Here is a 19,466-nt window from a genome sequence, read left to right as displayed (position 1 = left end):
AAGACTGGAATACTTAAGGGAAAAGCTTTCCTGACTTCGTGTTGGCCAGAAATTTATTTTTGTTGCTGGTTTGGTATATCTTATGGAAGAGTAACCACCAATTTTGTGATGTATCTGCCTTATTTCTCAGTAGTTGGTCCTGAATTTGGTATTGTCAGTTGTGACCCACAGATACATGGCTACACATGTAAACAATAATGTATATTTGGAAAATTTTTTCCAGTAGGGTGAAGGATTGTGATGTCCTCTCCCTTTAAATGTTTGAGCACTCTCTCCCTCCCCTGTTCAAAGCCTTACTTTCTTGTTTTCAGTTTTGTAACCAGAACAATAAACTGAGTCCAGCAAACAGCTGTGTTTCTAGCCCCTTCTCTGCTAGATCCACATATACCATCTATCATCCTGAAATTCCTCACAGGCAAAACAAAGATCATGATATTTTCTTAATGTACCTGTCTCAGGGTACACCATTCACTGCCAGACTGGTGCCCCCTCCTAGTACTCTGGAGATTAGCTCGAGGCCAACACCTCCTCCAACCCCAATCCGCAGTTTGCACACAGTCACTCTGTTGCTGCTGTCTGCCTGCAGCCCCTCTCTCAGCCTCAGAAACCAGTGTCCAATAAAGACTTGAATAAAGACTGGGAGTGGATGAGTCATTACAAAGTATTTGCCCATGCTAATTTTCCCCCTACTATTACTCACACCGTCTTCTCAACTGTTTGAAATGGGCCATCCTGATTATCACTACAAAAGTTTTGTTTCCTCCTGCTGATAATAGCCCACCTTAATTTATTGGTCTCTTTAAAAGTTGGTATGGCAACCCCCATTTTTTCATGTTCTCTGTGTATACATATACACACACACACACAATCAGATGCATGCAGTGATGAAGTGGGCTTTAGCCCACAAAAGCTAATGCTCAAATAAATTTGTTAGTCTCTAATATACCCCAAGTACTCCTGTTCTTTCCAATATCCACTTTGTGACTCAGCCCTGTTACTGTCTGTGCTCTTCTGGGGGAGTTTAGCTCCTTAATAGTCCTAGTCAGTCCTTTCCCTTACTGCCTCTGTGCCACTCCCCCAGTGACTGGTAAGGGAACGCAGGCCTGCCCTCTTCTTTGGTTTCCAGCCCAGAGACCCTCAAATTAGCAGTCTAGTCCTTCTCTCTGGCCTCACTGCTCTATCCCTGGGATGCTTCTCCTTTTCCTCCTGAGCCTACCAGTTCCCCAAACCTCCTCCCTCTTCCCAAGAAGTTACTGTAGTCTCCACTCACTCCTCCCTTTCTCCTGGGAGTATCTGCCTTTTCCCAGCAAACCCTTCTGTTTTCAGCTCTGCGCTTTATAGGTCCCTCCTATTCCTGCCCAGCTGAGCCTCCTTAATCAGCTGCCTAATCGGTTAATTGGCCCATCTGGCCTGCATTAAACCCTGCAGGGTGAGTATGGGGTAATCACCTCATCACAGTACCTCACCGGGCACAACAAAATGATGTTTGTAAATTGTTCTATAAATTAAGTGTTATAAAGACCAATCAGTGGCTCTCAGACTTGTGTTCAGTCCACAAGACAAGGCTGCTTCTAAGGAAAACAGTCACCCACTGAATCAAAAGCTTTTGCATCAAATTAAAAATGTCAGTTTTAAGTCTCATGAAAATTTAGCAAAAATATTAAATTTGGGATGGTGTAAAGTTATCTGAAATATATTGATGAAAAAATTGCAAAAGGAAAAGAAAATCACCAATTTTCCATCCCCCATATTAGATGACAAAATATGAGACTGTAGAAATTATACACAGAATACTGTGGCAGAGGTGAAAACAGAAATCACCTGAATTCATGGTTCTCAGATCTGTGTTCAGTGCACTGGACCATACTGTCTCTAGGGATAACATTTGTTAGGGGGCTTATTCCTTCACCCACTTACTTCCCTGGTCCTTCTTGCACGAACAGAGAGCAACAATACCCGAAGTCCAAAGGTGCAAACAATTCAATGTTTATTGGGGTGAACTTCCAGCAAGCATGATTCCAGTTTCCTTCCTTAGTGTCCCCCTTCCCAGCTCTGACACCACAGAGCCTTACCTGTGGCCCTGTTCCCATTCAGGCCCTTAGCTAAACATGATTCCAATTTCCCCACCCCCATTCCCTGTTCCAATTCCCCCCTCCTTAATTCCTGATTGACCGCAGACTATATAGCAAAACTTGAGTTCTGCTTAGCTATACCTTAACCTATCATTTTACTGAAATTTAACTAACCAATCCTAACATATTGTAACATGATTATTTAACCAATTATATCCCACCACCTTAATTAGTTTACACCCAGCAAAATTAATTATACAGCAGACAGGAACAATCACAGAACCAGACAGAGATTATACAGACAAACAATAGGGAAATGGGGACTACAGTGATAGAACAAAAAGAAAAGGAGTACTAGTGGCACCTTAGAGACTAACCAATTTATTTGAGCATAAGCTTTCGTGAGCTACAGCTCACTTCATCAACACAGAAATGAGGATTTCACAACCCAACAATTGATAAGTGAGTTCTTGCCAGACAGGATGCTATCAAACTAAAAGGAGTACTTGTGGCACCTTAGAGACTAACCAATTTATTTGAGCATAAGCTTTCGTGAGCTACAGCTCACTTCATCTGATGCATCCTTGGAAAATACAGAAGATGTTTTTATACACACAAACCATGAAAAAATGGGTGATTATCACTACAAAAGGTTTTCTCTCCCCCCACCCCACTCTCCTGCTGGTAATAGCAAACTAAGTTTCCTTTTACATCTTCTAGGCACTTCCCTTTCTCTGGAGGCGATAGGCATTATCAGGACAGGACTATATTCCTAACAGCCCCATAGCACCTTATTTCAATGTGACTAGGTTGGAATGTGAGGACGTGACCCTTTGCTTCCCAGCTTATGGCTGCCTCTGCTGCTTAGCCAAAGGCCTTAGCCTAAGAACAGGGCCTCAGACTGTCACAGTAAAAGAAGGCTCTTACACCAGCAGACAGTGATTTTGATTCTTTCTTGTACACCTCTATAACTAGCCAAGTGATAAGAATACACCTAAATTCTTAGCGTATAGGCCTTTACAGACAGACCTGAATATCTATATCCTAACAACATTCACTCACTGAATCAAAAGCTTTTGCATCAAATTTTAAAAGTCACAATTTTGAGTATCATGAAAAACTTCCACTGAAATCAACTTGACCCTAAATTATTTTAATTATATGAATAGCTGAATTAAACATTAACAAGCATACAATTAGCTTAAAACAGAGATATGTCAATACATTTTCATGGGTTGGCTGAATTTTTCCTCCAAAGCTCAGTAATTCAAATAATGTAAATAAAATATTGACAGAGCACGTCTTGTGTGACAGGAAGATGTTAGAAGTCAGAACAAATTAGCATCTGACTTAATATGAACTATCACAGAGACTGATTGCTCTGGTTTACTTGCACTGTTCCACACTTCTGTGTCTTGCTTTGGTTGCACAGGTTGTTTATGAGTTTATCGTTACAGTTCCAGAACACTTGATCTATCTGCTTCATTTTGTGCAAAGCTGCTACTAAGCAAAATATTATTGTCATATAATCAATGAAGATTTGACAGTAGTCTTACTTCTTTTTCAACTCTAACCTGAGCCAGACATAATGCTGCATCCCATGAGTCTGTTCTTGATAGAGCAACATAAAATTATTTCTATTACCCTTCCTGGCTAAAAATAGATTGAAAATGGAAAGGACTTTAAGATAAATCATCACAGATAATGTGACTAAAGCATCAGTTACTTGGAAATATGTATATGAAGTTATCTGTTAGTTATGAAACACTTGGCCAGATTCTGCTCTCATATACACTCAAGGAACCCAACTAACTTTACTGGGGTTACATGAATGTAAGAGAAAGCAAAATTTGTCCTCTGACAAATACTATCAAATATTATCAAAATATCAGGATTGGTAAGGAAGCTGGAAAACTCAGAGAATTGGTAATGGGATACAGCATCTTTCACCTCTAAGGTCACAGGTCAGTAATGAGAAAAGGCAATTAATTTTTATATAAGATATAGAGTATCTGTTTGACAGTGTATATGAAATAATCTGGTGCACTCAGTCTAGTTTCTAGTGGATAGATGATAAAAGACAGACCCTAAATATATGTGACAAGGGAGAAGAAAAAATTGAAGATGAGCCCCCCTCCCCAGGTTTGGGGCCTGCATGACAAGAAGGATGGTAGTGTTGGTAATGGTGACAAAGAATGTGGGGAGTAGGGAAGGTGTTGGAAGATGTTAACTTTCGGCCTTGTTAAATTTAAGGTTCCAAAGAGATGCTCCTGAGGACTGGCAGAAATACCTAATTATCTATGGCAGAGGAATGAACTAAGAGAGACATCTCAGGTACTAGACTGAAGAAACCTTAACCATCTTTAGTGTCCCATAAAGGTCAAGCTAGAAACTATTCTGTTAAATATAACTGGTAAGCCAACAGAGCCTGGGGTATTGGCAACTATTCTGCCAGCCTTAGTAAATTATTATTTTGTTTGAACTGTGCCTCTGAGTGTATATGGAAACCCATAAGGTGCTAGAATCTATAGGGCTTAGCAGGTGAATTGCTTTCAACATTTGCCTTCTTCAAGTCATGGCACATCTGGCTTCCTACTGAGTATCAAGAAAGCCACAGCACTCAGCAACCCTATTGGGTGGGGATAACAACAATATATGCAGACACCAAGTATAAATTGCTTAGACTTGAAGGAAATAAATAGGACCAGATCAACATGGGCAGTAGTACATGTAGGGGAGTTTTGCTGCTTATGAACTGCAATCACTGCTGGCCAAATCCTGCTTTCAATGTATTCAATGACTTCAATAGGTCTAAATATCTGCACACAGGTAATAATAATAAGAGAAGAAAGAAAAATTAAAGGCTGTGTTATATAATGAGAATCTGATGTTTCTGCAATTATTCTTTTCATTATGGCATTGTGGACATCACTATCATCTTTGCAGTTACAAATAAGATCTTTCTGGCATTCTGGATGTGGCCTCAATTATATTTATTATTATTATATTATTTTATTATTGTTGGGAGTCAACATTCATAACTTCAGATACAAAAATGATACATGCATACAAATAGGATAATCATATTCAGCAAATCATAACTTTTCCAATGACACCTCACATGACCTAACTTGGCATTGTTGGGAAAACATAAAATGTCATCCATTGTGGTTTCATTCATTTTGATGTATGCTGGGACCAACAGAAAACTGTTTCAGGCAACCTTGGGTGGATCCCAAAATTTCCTTTTTCTAGTTGTAGTGAAGGTTGGATTTTAAATGTGGGCACTGTTCATTTTCATTACAATCACTGTCATATGAGTGGATTCCAGGATAGCATATTATATCTTGAGATTGCTATAATCTCTATTACCAGAACAAGGCATTTCAATGTTAATATCCATCAGAATGTGTGGAAGACAGTGATCTGATGTACCACATTAGTGTGTTCAGCTGTCAGTACTTAGATTATCTGGATATTGGACATCCATTTATAGCTGGTTTTCTTTTGCAAAACGCATGAGGTATGAATCCAATTTTTGTGACAGAGAATATAATGAGAACAGAAAAATGTCACAAAGAAATCCATTCTCATGACAATGATGGTAACAAGTTGCAACTTACGTCATTTTTTGAAGGTGGGGGACTTCAGGTTTCCTCAATTTTCCCACTCTTTACTTCCCTATCCAGTACAAAGACCCCATGTTAGACCAACTGTATCTCCAGAGGAGGACATCTGGATGGTGCCTCTAGTGTCAGCCAGATGTAATTACTAGCAAATGATGGGAGGAACTCCCAGCCAGCCTGTGTCCATGATTGATTAAGGAAGGACTTAAAGTCAGATGCTCTGTGTGACAGAATCTTGTGTTTACTCAGACACTGCTGGACTAGCCCTAATCTATGTCAAACTAATAGATCAGTCTGTGGTGTAAGTATAGATGAGACCAAATCTTTTGGGCTTCAGTATATAATTTCTAATACTCAGCTCACCTGTCAATGAAGGAATGATAGCCAGCCTAATTATTTTGGTTCATGTTCTTTTAGCCTGAGTTTTCTCCAGAGCCCTTGAGCAATTCCGGATACAGTACAAGTTTTTGAGAGAATGTAGCTAAGTTACTTTGGTCATCTCTCAATAATAGAGATTGCTAGCTCTGGAGCACAGGGTGGTTATGGAAGCATTTCTGTCTTTACATTATTCAAGATGCCTGTCACAAAACCAGTGACAAGAAGTCAATATCCTATTTACTTTATACTTCAAAGCATTTGTATCCTGGAATCATCAGTTTTATCCATGATAGCAAATTGATAATTGACAGCAATCATTTTTACCATCACTTTCCCTCTCACATAAAAATGGAAATGTTTTATTCATGTAAATGTTCCTTTATTTCAAAAAAAAAGTTTGTTTGCCTTTTAAATAAGAATAAAATAGAATGGGTAATTATTATTCACTGAAGAGTTGCATATACAAAACAACTTAATTGTACCTCTACATAATCATTTTTATATTGCTTCTCCCCAGTAATTACTTTAATTTCTGAATACATTTCCTTCAATTTATTTTTTCCAGTGTTAGTTACAATGTGATAGCTCCGTGATGAGAGTTATTTGTTGCTTGATATTATATTGTTAAAAAGAAGCAGTGATAATAAAAAAAAATGAAATCTTGAGAAAAAAATGAAGCCAGGATGTGTGTGACCAGAAAAAACACTAAGCCCATGAAGGTCAAAAGTTTGGTTTTGCAAAAGCTATCAAGACTTCAAAATCTGGCTTCAACGTGAATCAAAGCAAAAATCAAAATTTTTAAAATTTTCCACGAAGAAAATTTTTAAAAAAAATTGTTTTGGGTTGATCATTTTGATTTTGACTTTTTGATTTGTTTGTGTTATATAACAATACAAAATAAAAATGTCGAAACAAGAAATCATTTAAAAGAAATGATCAGTGAGTGCAAGACTGTGTCCTATGACCATTAAATATGGTTAAGGTTGCAATGCTGCCACAGAGGTCTCAGATTCCGTGACTTTTCACAACCTCCATGACTTCTGCAGCTTCAGCAGCCGGTGTGCCTGACCCCAGGGTCATCCAAGCAGCTGGCCCCAGGCCCTGGAGCCAGCCACATCAGCTGCTGCTTGGGTGGCCCCGAGGCCATCCACACCAGCTTCTGCTCTGGCGGCCCCAGGCAGCAGCTGGTGCAGCTGGCCCTGGGGAGCACCCAAGCAGCGATCCCAGGGGCAGCCAGAGCAGTGACCCGGGGTGGCCCCAGAGGCCACTGGGAGAGCAGTAATTAAAGAAATGATTTATGGGCTGATTCTGCAAAGTGGTAAACATCCTCAACACCCACTTAGTCAAGGGAAGTTAAGTGTGCTCATCATCACTTCACATGTGTCCTCAGCACCTTGCAGGACTAAGACTTTATTACTTAATAGTTATCATTTAACGGAGGGGTAAACTGGGAGTAAAGGAAGCAGAAGATTTGCCCACAATCACACATCAAAACAGTGGCAAAACAATGACTAGGACTTAATAATGTCCTTAGTCTCTAGCCTGTGTTCTCACTGCTAGATCCCACTCCTTCCAGCACTCTTAAACTAATGAGGCCAGGGCCTTGATCCACAAAAGTACTTTAGGCTTTTAAGTCCTGCTCAGCCACAAAATCCCCACTCAGCTGCTGCCTAGCCCTATGGGTGTCTGTCACGGGGTTTATGTACCTCACCCTTGCTTACAGGCATTGCTGGCCACTGCTGACTGGCAGCCTCACAGCAGCTGGGAGGATAAAAGGGCTGGAAGCAGAAGGGTGGGGTGGCTACCAGAGGAAACAGCAGGCTGAAGAAAGGAGCTTCTGCCAGTAAGTTACTAAAGAGCCACTCAGAGACAACAGCCCAGAAGGGGCCGAACTAACTGACAAGCTGGAGATCCTGCAGAGACCCAGAGGGAGGTAGGAAGGAGCTCAGGGCACAGTCAGAGTTGAAGAACCCTGATCCTGCTTATCTAGCTTGAGGGCCCAGAGCTGGAACCCAGTGAAGTGGGTGGGCCTGGGTTCCCCTACCTACCGCCTGGTGCTCTTGGGAGTGAAGAAAGGGTTTTCAGATTCCTGGGCTCTAGGAATAGACTGACAGCCCTGCTAGGCTATGTGAGCCCAAGGGGTTTGCCATGCTTGGCCGGAAGGGTTGCTGTTGCTCTGACACACTGCCTCACAGTGCCTTTGTTTCTGCCTCTGGGCATGGGCACGGCTGCATCACTCTAAGTGTCCAGGTGCCTATCTCAGGGATATGCCACCTCTCAGGTGAGTGCTCTAACCATTGGACTATAGAGTGATTCTCATTTTCTCTGGCCCAATTAATATTAAATTATTCAATTAAAATGGAACTTCAATAGGAGAGAGACACACATCAGAATATTCCATAGTCTAGTAAATAGAGCACTCATCTCAGATGTGGCAGATCTCTATTCAGATCCCTTCTTCTCATCGGGCAGTGGGGTGGGACTTGAACCAGTCGTCTCCCACATCCCCAGTGAGTTTCTGTGACCAAAAGACCTCTTGGGACTAACTTACAGAAGACACAGGGGTTCATAAAGTTACAGGGATCCCCAGGTACAGTATCTACATCTATTCACCAAAGTGTGTCATGTAAGGTCTGTGATGAAAGCCTGTGTTCTACTGGTCCTCATAATCATTGCAATATGCATGTACAGATAATATGTAAGGAGTTAAGTATATATATACTGAAAATTATGTTCTTAAGTATGTGACTTTGGGTTGTTCATCAGAAAAAGTTTCTTTTGGGCAAGAGATTTTATCTAATTGTATGTCTCCATGTAAATTGAGTATTATGTGGCTCGCATTTACAGTCTGAGAAAATGCTAATCAAGTGACTATAAAGTCTCCAGTGGAGACCTTAGATCTTAGAAAACACAAGCAGCAGGGCAAATCCTGGAGACAATGGATTTTTGGACAATAACTGTAGAGACAGAGACAAATTCTGAATCTTTCACTGAGGGGCTTGTTTCATGAATGGAAGATCACAGCCAAATAGGGTGACCAGACAGCAAATGTGAAAAATCGGGACAGGGGGTGGGGGGTAATGGGAGTCAATGTAAGAAAAAGACCCAAAAATCGGGACTGTCCCTATAAAATAGGGATATCTGGTCACCCTACAGCCAAGCCAGACGGTAACATATTGGAAGGATCTGGGGTGAGATTTTGCTCTTATGACATGACAATGTCTTATTAGTTAAGTTTAGGCTCTATTATACATGTTATCATTTTATTTTATATATAAGCCTTTGATTCCAATATCCCTGTGGGCTGTCATTTGAATCTCTGTTTTTTGTCAAATAAACATATACTTCCCTTCTCTATAAACAAACCTAACTGCTGTGTGTTAAGCAGAGTTGTGTTCTATGGTGTAATCAGTAAGTTATTGTGTACTGCTCCTTTGGGAACAGAGGATCTGGGAATGTTGTGGGTGTCCAGTGCACCGAGGCTGCACACTACAGGGAGACATGCAGAGGACTTGAGGTTGGAGTATGCCTATTGTTAACCTGTAAAGAGAGAATGGGGCCTGCAGAGGCCTGGAAGGCAGAGCTTGTGATGCCAGAGGCTGGTGGTGTTGGTGAAAAGGCTCACTCCAGGCATGGGCAAGATTTCTTCACTCTAAGGGCAGTAGTAGTGAGGTATTTCACATCCCTGGGTACCCCCAGGAAGCATCACAGTTCCCTAACCTCTGGGCTAATGGTATTAAGGAAGACCCTTCTCCTTTTTCCCCCAGCTGTTTTTTTTTGTGTGGAGTTAAGCAATCTTGGAGCTCACCTACAAGTGCTGGCCCTGCACATGAGTTAGGCAGGGTGAAAGCTTATCTTCCCTTGGTTTGTGCATTGCTAGCAGAGATAGATCCCACCCACAGCCTGGACTGAGGTGCCTATCTTTGTGATGGGGTGGGGTTTCATAAGAACATAAGAACGGCCATACTTGGTCAGACCAAAGGTCCATCTAGCCCAGTATCTTGTCTTCCGACAATGGCCAATGCCAGGTGTCCCAAAGGGAATTAACAGAACTTTAATCATCAAGTGATCCATCCTCTGTCTCCCATTCCCAGCTTCTGGCAAACAGAGGCTAGGGACACCATCCCTTCCCATCTTGGCTAATAGCCATTGATAGACCTATCTTTCATGAACTTATCTAGTTCTTTTTTGAACCCTGTTATAGTCTTGGCCTTCACAAAATCCTCAAGGAGGCAAGGAGGTCTACAGGTTGACTGTGTGTTGTGTGAAAAAAATACTTCCTTTTGTTTGTTTTAAACCTACTGCCTATTAATTTCATTTGGCGACTCCTAGGTCTGGTGTTATGAGAAGGAATAAATAACTCTCCATTAATAGATCCTCCTCTAAGGAATGCCTCTGTCCGAACCACATGCTGCTCTGCACCCGTCAGCTTTTCCCCAGCCCTTCGTTTAAAAACGACTCTATGTCCTTTATAATTGTAAGTGCCAACAATCTGGTTCCATTTTGGTTTAGGTAGAGCCCATCCTTCCTATATAGGCTCCCCCTTTCCCAAAAGTTTCCCCAGTTCCTAATAAATCTAAACCTCTCCTTCCTACACCATTGCCTCATCCACACATTGAGACCTTGCAGTTGTGCCTGTTTAACTGGCCCTGCGCATGGAACTGGAAGCATTTCAGAGAATGCTACCATGTTTCTAATGATTGAATCCCCCATAACTATTACCTGTCTCTTTCTAATAACTGGAGTTCCCGCCCCATAGAGGGATACCACGACATCATGGCTTAGGACACATTCCTCTTGTTGGAGTCTCACACTGGCTAGTTTAGGCAGCTCTCCACATATCATGTTGGCTTTTGTGGATCTCATTCTAAGGTGCCAGTCATTGTACAGGGAGCCTAGATGCCCAGCTCAGGCTTTGTGATTGGCAGTGTTATTCCAGTGACTTTTCTAGGCTCCTAAAAGTTAGGCATTGCAATGTAGTGAAGTGAATCCAAGTGAAACGCAGAAATGGTGGGAACAAGTGTGAACACTCTGTTTTAGGGTCCTAGATGCCATTTGACCTTCCCCCTCCAGTATTTCAAGATAGAGCTGATTAGACTGAACTGAATGGCCTTGTGTCTTCTCAGTGACCACTAGAGCTGAAATGATTGATAAATTCATATAGGGAGTTGAGCCTTAGACCTAGTGTTGGGATGCTGTTCTGGTGAAAGGCAGTGCAAGAGGAGGCAGGAGCAATGGGGTCCCCTGCTACCCAGTGAAATCAGTAGGAACTGGGCTACATGGTATAACCTCATCACAGCTAAAGGCAGCAGAGTGAGAGATGAAGCATCAGCACCAAAGACGCCCCAAACCCAGGAAATCCTAGAACTCTGATTACTAATAGCTGGGCTAGATGGTCATGGTGCAATAAGACCGGACCAGACCAAGGATGTAGAAGAGCAGCAGAGATGGTGGCTACAGCTGCAAGCAGAAGTGACAGCGGCAGTGGCAGGCAGAGAGATGGTGGCATCACTCTTCCACCCCACCAGAGGCTGGAGATGAACCCACCCGAATGCATCCCTAGATACTGGGACTTCATTGACTTCAGGCAGCTGACCATGAGCAGGGTACAGTGAAGGGAAAGGGGGAGTGACATGTTAAAGGGATATCTGTCCATTCGATGTTCACACTTCAAGGTGGGAAACTGAGGCAAAGAACACTGCCCAAAATACTGTGGGTGGGTGTTTTAGTTAGTGTTTGCATACATTTGAGTCATTGTTACTAGGTTTTCCCAAATTAATGCAGTGTTCCCTCTGTGACACTACACCCCATATACATAATAGTATCATAGAATCATAGAATATCAGGGTTGGAAGGGACCCCAGAAGGTCATCTAGTCCAACCCCCTGCTCGAAGCAGGACCAATTCCCAGTTAAATCATCCCAGCCAGGGCTTTGTCAAGCCTGACCTTAAAAACCTCTAAGGAAGGAGATTCTACCACCTCCCTAGGTAACGCATTCCAGTGTTTCACCACCCTCTTAGTGAAAAAGTTTTTCCTAATATCCAATCTAAACCTCCCCCACTGCAACTTGAGACCATTACTCCTCGTTCTGTCATCTGCTACCATTGAGAACAGTCTAGAGCCATCCTCTTTGGAACCCCCTTTCAGGTAGTTGAAAGCAGCTATCAAATCCCCCCTCATTCTTCTCTTCTGCAGGCTAAACAATCCCAGCTCCCTCAGCCTCTCCTCATAACTCATGTGTTCCAGACCCCTAATCATTTTTGTTGCCCTTCGCTGGACTCTCTCCAATTTATCCACATCCTTCTTGAAGTGTGGGGCCCAAAACTGGACACAGTACTGCAGATGAGGCCTCACCAATGTCGAATAGAGGGGAACGATCACGTCCCTCGATCTGCTCGCTATGCCCCTACTTATACATCCCAAAATGCCATTGGTCTTCTTGGCAACAAGGGCACACTGCTGACTCATATCCAGCTTCTCGTCCACTGTCACCCCTAGGTCCTTTTCCGCAGAACTGCTGCCTAGCCATTCGGTCCCTAGTCTGTAGCTGTGCATTGGGTTCTTCCGTCCTAAGTGCAGGACCCTGCACTTATCCTTATTGAACCTCATCAGATTTCTTTTGGCCCAATCCTCCAATTTGTCTAGGTCCTTCTGTATCCTATCCCTCCCCTCCAGCATATCTACCACTCCTCCCAGTTTAGTATCATCCGCAAATTTGCTGAGAGTGCAATCCACACCATCCTCCAGATCATTTATGAAGATATTGAACAAAACCGGCCCCAGGACCGACCCTTGGGGCACTCCACTTGATACCGGCTGCCAACTAGACATGGAGCCATTGATCACTACCCGTTGAGCCCGACAATCTAGCCAGCTTTCTACCAACCTTATAGTAATATTAGTGTGATATGATTATGGCATAATTATGATACATTTTGCACAAGTTAGGTCATGTTAGGTATCATTGGAAAAGTTATGATTTGCTGAATATGATTATCCTATTTGTATGCATGTATCATTTTTGTATCTGAAGTTATGAATGTTGACTATGGATCAAAGAATTTTCCGGGAAAGAATTTTCTGTAGTATCTGGCTGATGAATCTTGCCCATATGCTCAGGGTTTAGCTGATCGCCATATTTGGGGTCGGGAAGGAATTTTCCTCCAGGGTAGATTGGAAGGCCCTGGAGGTTTTTCGCCTTCCTCTGTAGCATGGGGCACGGGTCACTTGCTGGAGGATTCTCTGCTCCTTGAGGTCTTCAAACTACAATTTGAGGACTTCAATAGCACAGATATAGGTGTGAGGTCTTTTTTAGGAGTGGTGGGTGAAATTCTGTGGCCTGCATTGTGCAGGAGGTCAGACTAGATGATCATAATGGTCCCTTCTGGCCTAAATATCTATGAATCTATGAATCTGTATTTCAAATGTGCTTACTCACACCCACAGCTAGCCTTTCAGGTAAAACAGTGAAGAAGCCAAACTGTGCTAATGACTCATCAACAAAGACAATGGGCAATGGAAGAGTTTAGCTTCCTGTAACCTTTCAGCTCGCCTATAAGAATGGCTGCTGTGACTCAGCAAGAGTGTGTGACCAGACCACATGATACTGGACTCCATTTTGGGTACCTGAATTTTTCCACAAACTGGGTGGGAACTGTTTTTGGAACAAAGAGTTCCTGCCCTATATTTAAGCTATATAAGGTGGGGTATGACATCATCTAGTTGCCTCAGTTCTCGCACAAGGATACACCTGAAAACACCTGAGGACCAAAGACTGAACTGGGGGAAATGCTGGTCCCAGGCTAAAAGGATTTCTAGCCTGTGTATGGAAAATGTGGTGGACTGCTTGTATCATCAGCTCGGGTGACAGATTGCTAATTTATATGCAATCTTTCTAGTACTTTAGCCTTAGTTTGCGGTTTTGCTTATTTCCTGGGTAATCTGCTTTGATCTATTTGCTATCACTTATAATTAGGACTGAGATTCTTTCACAGAGATCATGTAAGTTACAGTTTCCTTGACTTTCCATGACCTCCATGACTTCTGTGGCTTACTTCAGGGCCACCTGAGCAGCTGGCTCCAGGGTCAGCTGCTCCAGTTCCCCATGGCCAGCCACACCAACTGCCGCTGAAGTGACTCGGGACCCGCTGCTCCAACGGTCCCCAGGGCCAGCTGCACTGGCCACTGCTCAGGAGGCCCGGGGTCAGCAGGCTCCATGGACCGCCCAAGCAGCAGCCGGGATGGCTGGTCCCATGGACTGCCTGAGCAGTGGTCCTGGGGGCGGCCCCAGGAAGTGCCCGAGCAGTGATCCTAGTGGCCACCCTGGAGCCAGCTGCACCAGCCACTGCTCGGGTGGCCCTGGGCAGCTGGCTCCAGGGATCATACAAGCAGCAGCCAGTGCAGCTAGTCCTAGGAACCACCCAAGAAGCAGTACCGCGGGTGGCCCCAGGGAGCATCTAAGTAGTGGTATCAGGGGCTGCCCCAGGACCAGCCGCACCAGCTGCTGCTCAGGCAGCCCCGGGAAGCTGACTCGGGGGACCACCGGGACAGCGGCCATTGTGGCTGGCTCCAGGGAGCACCCGAGCAGCAGTCGTGGGGGTGCCCTGGGGACCATCCGAGCAGTAGCGGTTCCAGGGCACCTGGAGCAGCAGTCTCGTGGCACCTGGAGCAGCAGCCGGGGCTCCTGGAGGCCATCCAGAGAGCTTTCCCCAGGAGCAGTGGCCAGGAGGCAGTCAACCCCCAGCACTGGAGAAGATCCCTCCAGAAGGGTCCCCCCAGAGCAGCAGCACCACAGAAGTAGAGATTTAGTCAGGGGTATTTTTAGTACAAGTCATGGACAGGTCACAGGCCATGAATTTTTATTTATTGCCAGTGACCTGTCCATGACTTACCAAAAATACCTGTGACTAAATCTTAGCCTCGCTTATAATCATTTAAAATCTATCATTTGTAGTTAATAAACTTGTGTTTTGCTTTATCTAAACCAGTGTGCCTTTGAGTGAAGTGTCTGGGGGAAAATCTCAGCTTGATTAGTACAGGCTTGTTGCATATTCCTCTCCACATTGAGGGAGGGGCGAACTGAGTAATAAATTCATACTGGTCAGGGTTTTGACCAGGGCAGGACAGTACAATTCTGGGGTCTTAGGTTTGGGAGCTGGGTTTTAGCTTGGCTACAGCCTCTCTATTGTTGATCCATGCAGTGACTGGTTGGACACTGCATGTAACTGCAGCCAGGTGTGTGTCACTGCCTGTGTGAATGTTGGTGGGAGTGTAGAACTAGGAGCAATCTACAGTTTGTCACAGCAGCACAGGGTGAGAGGGAGCCAAGGCTGGTGAGTCAGAGGGCTTGGTGGTACCCCAGTTCCAGATAGCACCCTGGGGTGACAACCCATCACACCCTCTTTTCCTAATAAGCTTTCTTTTGTTATACACTGACTCAGTGTTTGTGATTGGAGAAGTATTGCCTCTCAAGAGGTGCCCAGGAGGGGTATTTAGTATTTCTAGGCTTTTCAGTGGGGGCTTAAGACTTTTTTGTTTGGTAATTTCAAGAGGAATCCCTAGATATTAAATCTGGTCCTTTTTCCTGCCAACTCCACGTGCAGAAGGGTGATATTTTGCGGGACTGGTCTGGAATTAAAGGGAGCTACTGAGAAGGAAACAGCAGCACTCTTAGGAAAGTTCTTTATTAAGAGATTTGTTTTGGAGGGGACCATGAGCAAGATTGAGACCCCAGTGCCCTTGTTCCCTGGGGACTGGAATGGATCAGTAAATGAGCCTACAGCTGAAGGCAGCACTCCAGAGAGGTGCAGAGTGCAAGCCAGGACCACCTGCTGCCCAGATGTCTGCAGCCAGCACAGTCCAACTTCACCCCAGTTATTCAGTAGTTCTGAGTCTTGGGCCCCATGCAATGTGGCCACCCGCTAGGAGGAAGCTATCCATGGCATTGGTGGTTGAGTGTTTGGACTCCAGTTGAGATAGTAAACAGAGTTCTGGAGGGCACGTTGAAGCCCAGGAAGTCCCAACCCATGGATGTCTGTCTCTTTTGAAACCTCTAGTGGCTTACACAAGAGGATTCACTTCTGGGCCAAACAGGGCTGGGTTTAGGGGCAGGTGACCCAAGGAACTGCCTGGGGTGCTGGGCTTGGGGGTTGCCAGGCTTGAGGGGTTTTTTTCCTGTTAGCAACAAAAGAGAAAATGGAATGTTTGAAGTAAAATGTTTCAGGTATTCTGTATGTGGATTCATTTTTCACTAGCTGCCTAGAATGTTCTGGACCCTTGTAGAATCTCATGGAACCTTCCAGACTTTATGAGATCTACATTTTCCTTGAACCTTGAATCCTTGGCCAGGGTGTCGTTAGTCAGTCAGTGAGATATAAGAATGAAGTTAAGTGAAGTGAAGCCCAGCTGCGATATTGTGAACCTTGTTTCATTGTGTAATTGTGAAAGTGTACTTGTGTTTTAATATTTGAAAAGTGTAAGTAGCAATTAATAAAGGACGTATTTAATGAGATGGCAGAACCCCTATCTACACAACAATATAAAAGAAATATTGTTACTTCTTTTGACATTCTTTACATGTAATGTTTGATGACTTTCTAAGACTGTGGAACATAGATTTTTGCTCTCCTTAATATACTGTATGTTTCCCCCATAGAAAATAAAAATAGAAGAAGCCTTCAGGAGCTCAGTACAAGAAGCAAAAGGTTCAATTGCAATCTTCTTTGCAGCAAGGGGCAAATTTGATGGGAAAATATCTGAAACAGAACAACATAGCTTGGGCTTTAGGCAGTAGTAATCATCTCAGTGCAGAAGAAATTGAGGAGTGACACGTAAATGATGGAAGTCCTAGAACTAAGGAATTAGCAGATTTACCTGAAGATAAGGAAAGGAAATGTGAGGAAAGTGATGGAGAATCATCCAGTTTCCCTGGTGGCATAAAGGAGAGAGATGATAAAGAAAAATCTGGTTTACATGAAAAGGAGAGAAACAATAAAGAAGAATCAGCCTTGCATGATGATAGAAACAGCAGTGAGAAAAATTGTACACTACAAATTGACACATCAGATCCTGCTTTAGGGATGGCGATTCTAAATTCCGCCAATATCGATTGTACAATTTTGAACTGGCTGGGCAAAACTGAGGATATGATGTTTCCAGTAAATGAGCAGAAGCGACACTTCTAAAAGTCAAATTGTGAAAGAGGATGGTGAGAAACTGAGTTGACATTGGCTAGTTTACTCAAAATCAAAGTGTTCTGTTTTTGTTGCAAAATATTTTACAAGAATGCCAAACCATTGCTTGTGCTTTCCAGGTACAGTTACTGGCATGACTTAGCTGATGCTCTGAAGCAACATGAAAAGTCACCTAGTCATTTTATGGTCTACTTCAAATAGATGGAGGTTGAGTCCAGGCTCAAGCTGAATAAATGCCTAGATGCAGAAAATCAGTGAATTATTAATGTAGACACCCAGCATTGGAGGAACATGCTCAAGCATCTAATCTCAATTACCCTCTTCCTTGCAAAGAATAATTTGGCTTTCCTGTGCTCATCGGGTAAGTTGTTCACTGAACATAATGGTAATTTCCTTGGTTTGGTAGAGTTCCTTGGGAAATACGATGATGTCATGCATGAGCACAGATGTCGAATAGTTTGTAAAGAAGCAGTGGACCATTACTGCAGCAAAACAATTCAAAACAAATTGATCGGCCTTATGTCAAGGAAGGTGCTTGATAACATATTGATGCAGCTCGGCAAAGCAAAGTACTACACTATACTAATGGACTGAACTCCTGAAATTAGTCACAGTGAAAAGATGTCATTTACAGTAAGATGTTGATGTTGAGGATGGCTGTATCCAAGTAAAGGAACACTATCTGTTTCCAGTCTGTGGACAATTCTAGTGGAAAAGAACTGTTTATGAACATTTTGAATGAGAATAAAATAAAGCTTCAGGACTGCTGTGGCCCATGCAGCAACAATGGCACAAACATGAAGGGAAGAAACAGTGGCATCCACAATGTGCTGAATCCAAGAGCTTTCTTCATGCCATTCCCTCACCCTGGTTGTGTCAGATGCAGCAGCATCTTCTTTAGATTCAGTATCTCTCTTCAGAGTACTGCAAAGGATATACGTCCTGTTTTCAGCATCAACTATCAGGTGGAAGATCCTCACAGACAATGTTACAAATCTGACCATGAAGCCACTAAGTGACACTTGCTGGGAGAGCCAAATTGATAGCTGTCAAGGTTCCTTCCCCACTCTGAACTCTAGGGTACAGATGTGGGGACCTGCATGAAAAACCCCCTAAGCTTATTTTTACCAGCTTAGGTTAAATCTTCCCCAAGGTACAAACTATTTTACCTTTTGTCCCTGGACTTTATTGCTGCCACCACCAAGCATCTAACAGATATAACAGGGAAAGAGCCCACTTGGAAATGTTTTTCCCCCCAAAATCCCCCTCCCCCCAAGCCCTACACTCCCTTTCCTGGGGAAGGCTTGATAAAAATCCTCACCAATTTGCATAGGTGAACACAGACCCAAACCCTTGGATCTTAAGAACAAGGAAAAAGCAATCAGATTCTTAAAAGAAGAATTTTAATTAAAGAAAAAGTAAAAGAATCACCTCTGTAAAATCAGGATGGTAAATACCTTACAAGGTAATCGGATTCAAAACATAGAGAATCCCTCTAGGCAAAACCTTAAGTTACAAAAAGACACAAAAACAGGAATATACGTTCCATTCAGCACCACTTATTTTATCAGCCATTTAAACAAAACAGAATCTAACACATATCTAACTAGATTGCTTATTAACCCTTTACAGGAGTTCTGACCTGCATTCCTGCTCTGGTCCTGGCAAAAGCAAAAGCACAGACAGAGAGAACCCTTTGCACCTCCCCCTCCAGCTTTGAAGGTATCTTCTCTCCTCATTGGTCATTTTGGTCAGGTGCCAGCGAGGTTGTCCAAGCTTCTTAACCCTTTACAGGTGAAAGGGTTTTTTCCTCTGGCCAGGAGGGATTTAAAGGTGTTTACCCTTCCCTTTATATTTAGGACGATAGCATAAGGCCAATGAGATGCCAAGTGACTAGGCTTACGATGCCCTCATGTAACTGGCACAGTCGAGTAAAGCTGAGTCTGGAATCTGACACAAGATGCAAATTTCTGACTTCAAATTTCTGGTCTCAACTGCAGTTTGGCACAATATCCTATTCCAAGTAAAAGTTACAAGCAAGGTATTACAAACTCAGTTGATGGACATCACAACTGCTGCTACTTTGATGAGAAGCTGCCTTGATTTTGTAGTGGCCTACAGAAACAACAGATTTGAAGATGCCATCACTGCTGCCAAAGAAATGGTGGAAAACTTAGGAGTTGAGCCTGTCTTCAAG

The sequence above is a fragment of the Caretta caretta genome, chromosome 1 (assembly GCF_965140235.1).
Source record: "Caretta caretta isolate rCarCar2 chromosome 1, rCarCar1.hap1, whole genome shotgun sequence".
NCBI classification, from domain to species: Eukaryota; Metazoa; Chordata; order Testudines; family Cheloniidae; genus Caretta; species Caretta caretta.
Note: the sequence above shows the minus strand (reverse complement) of the source record.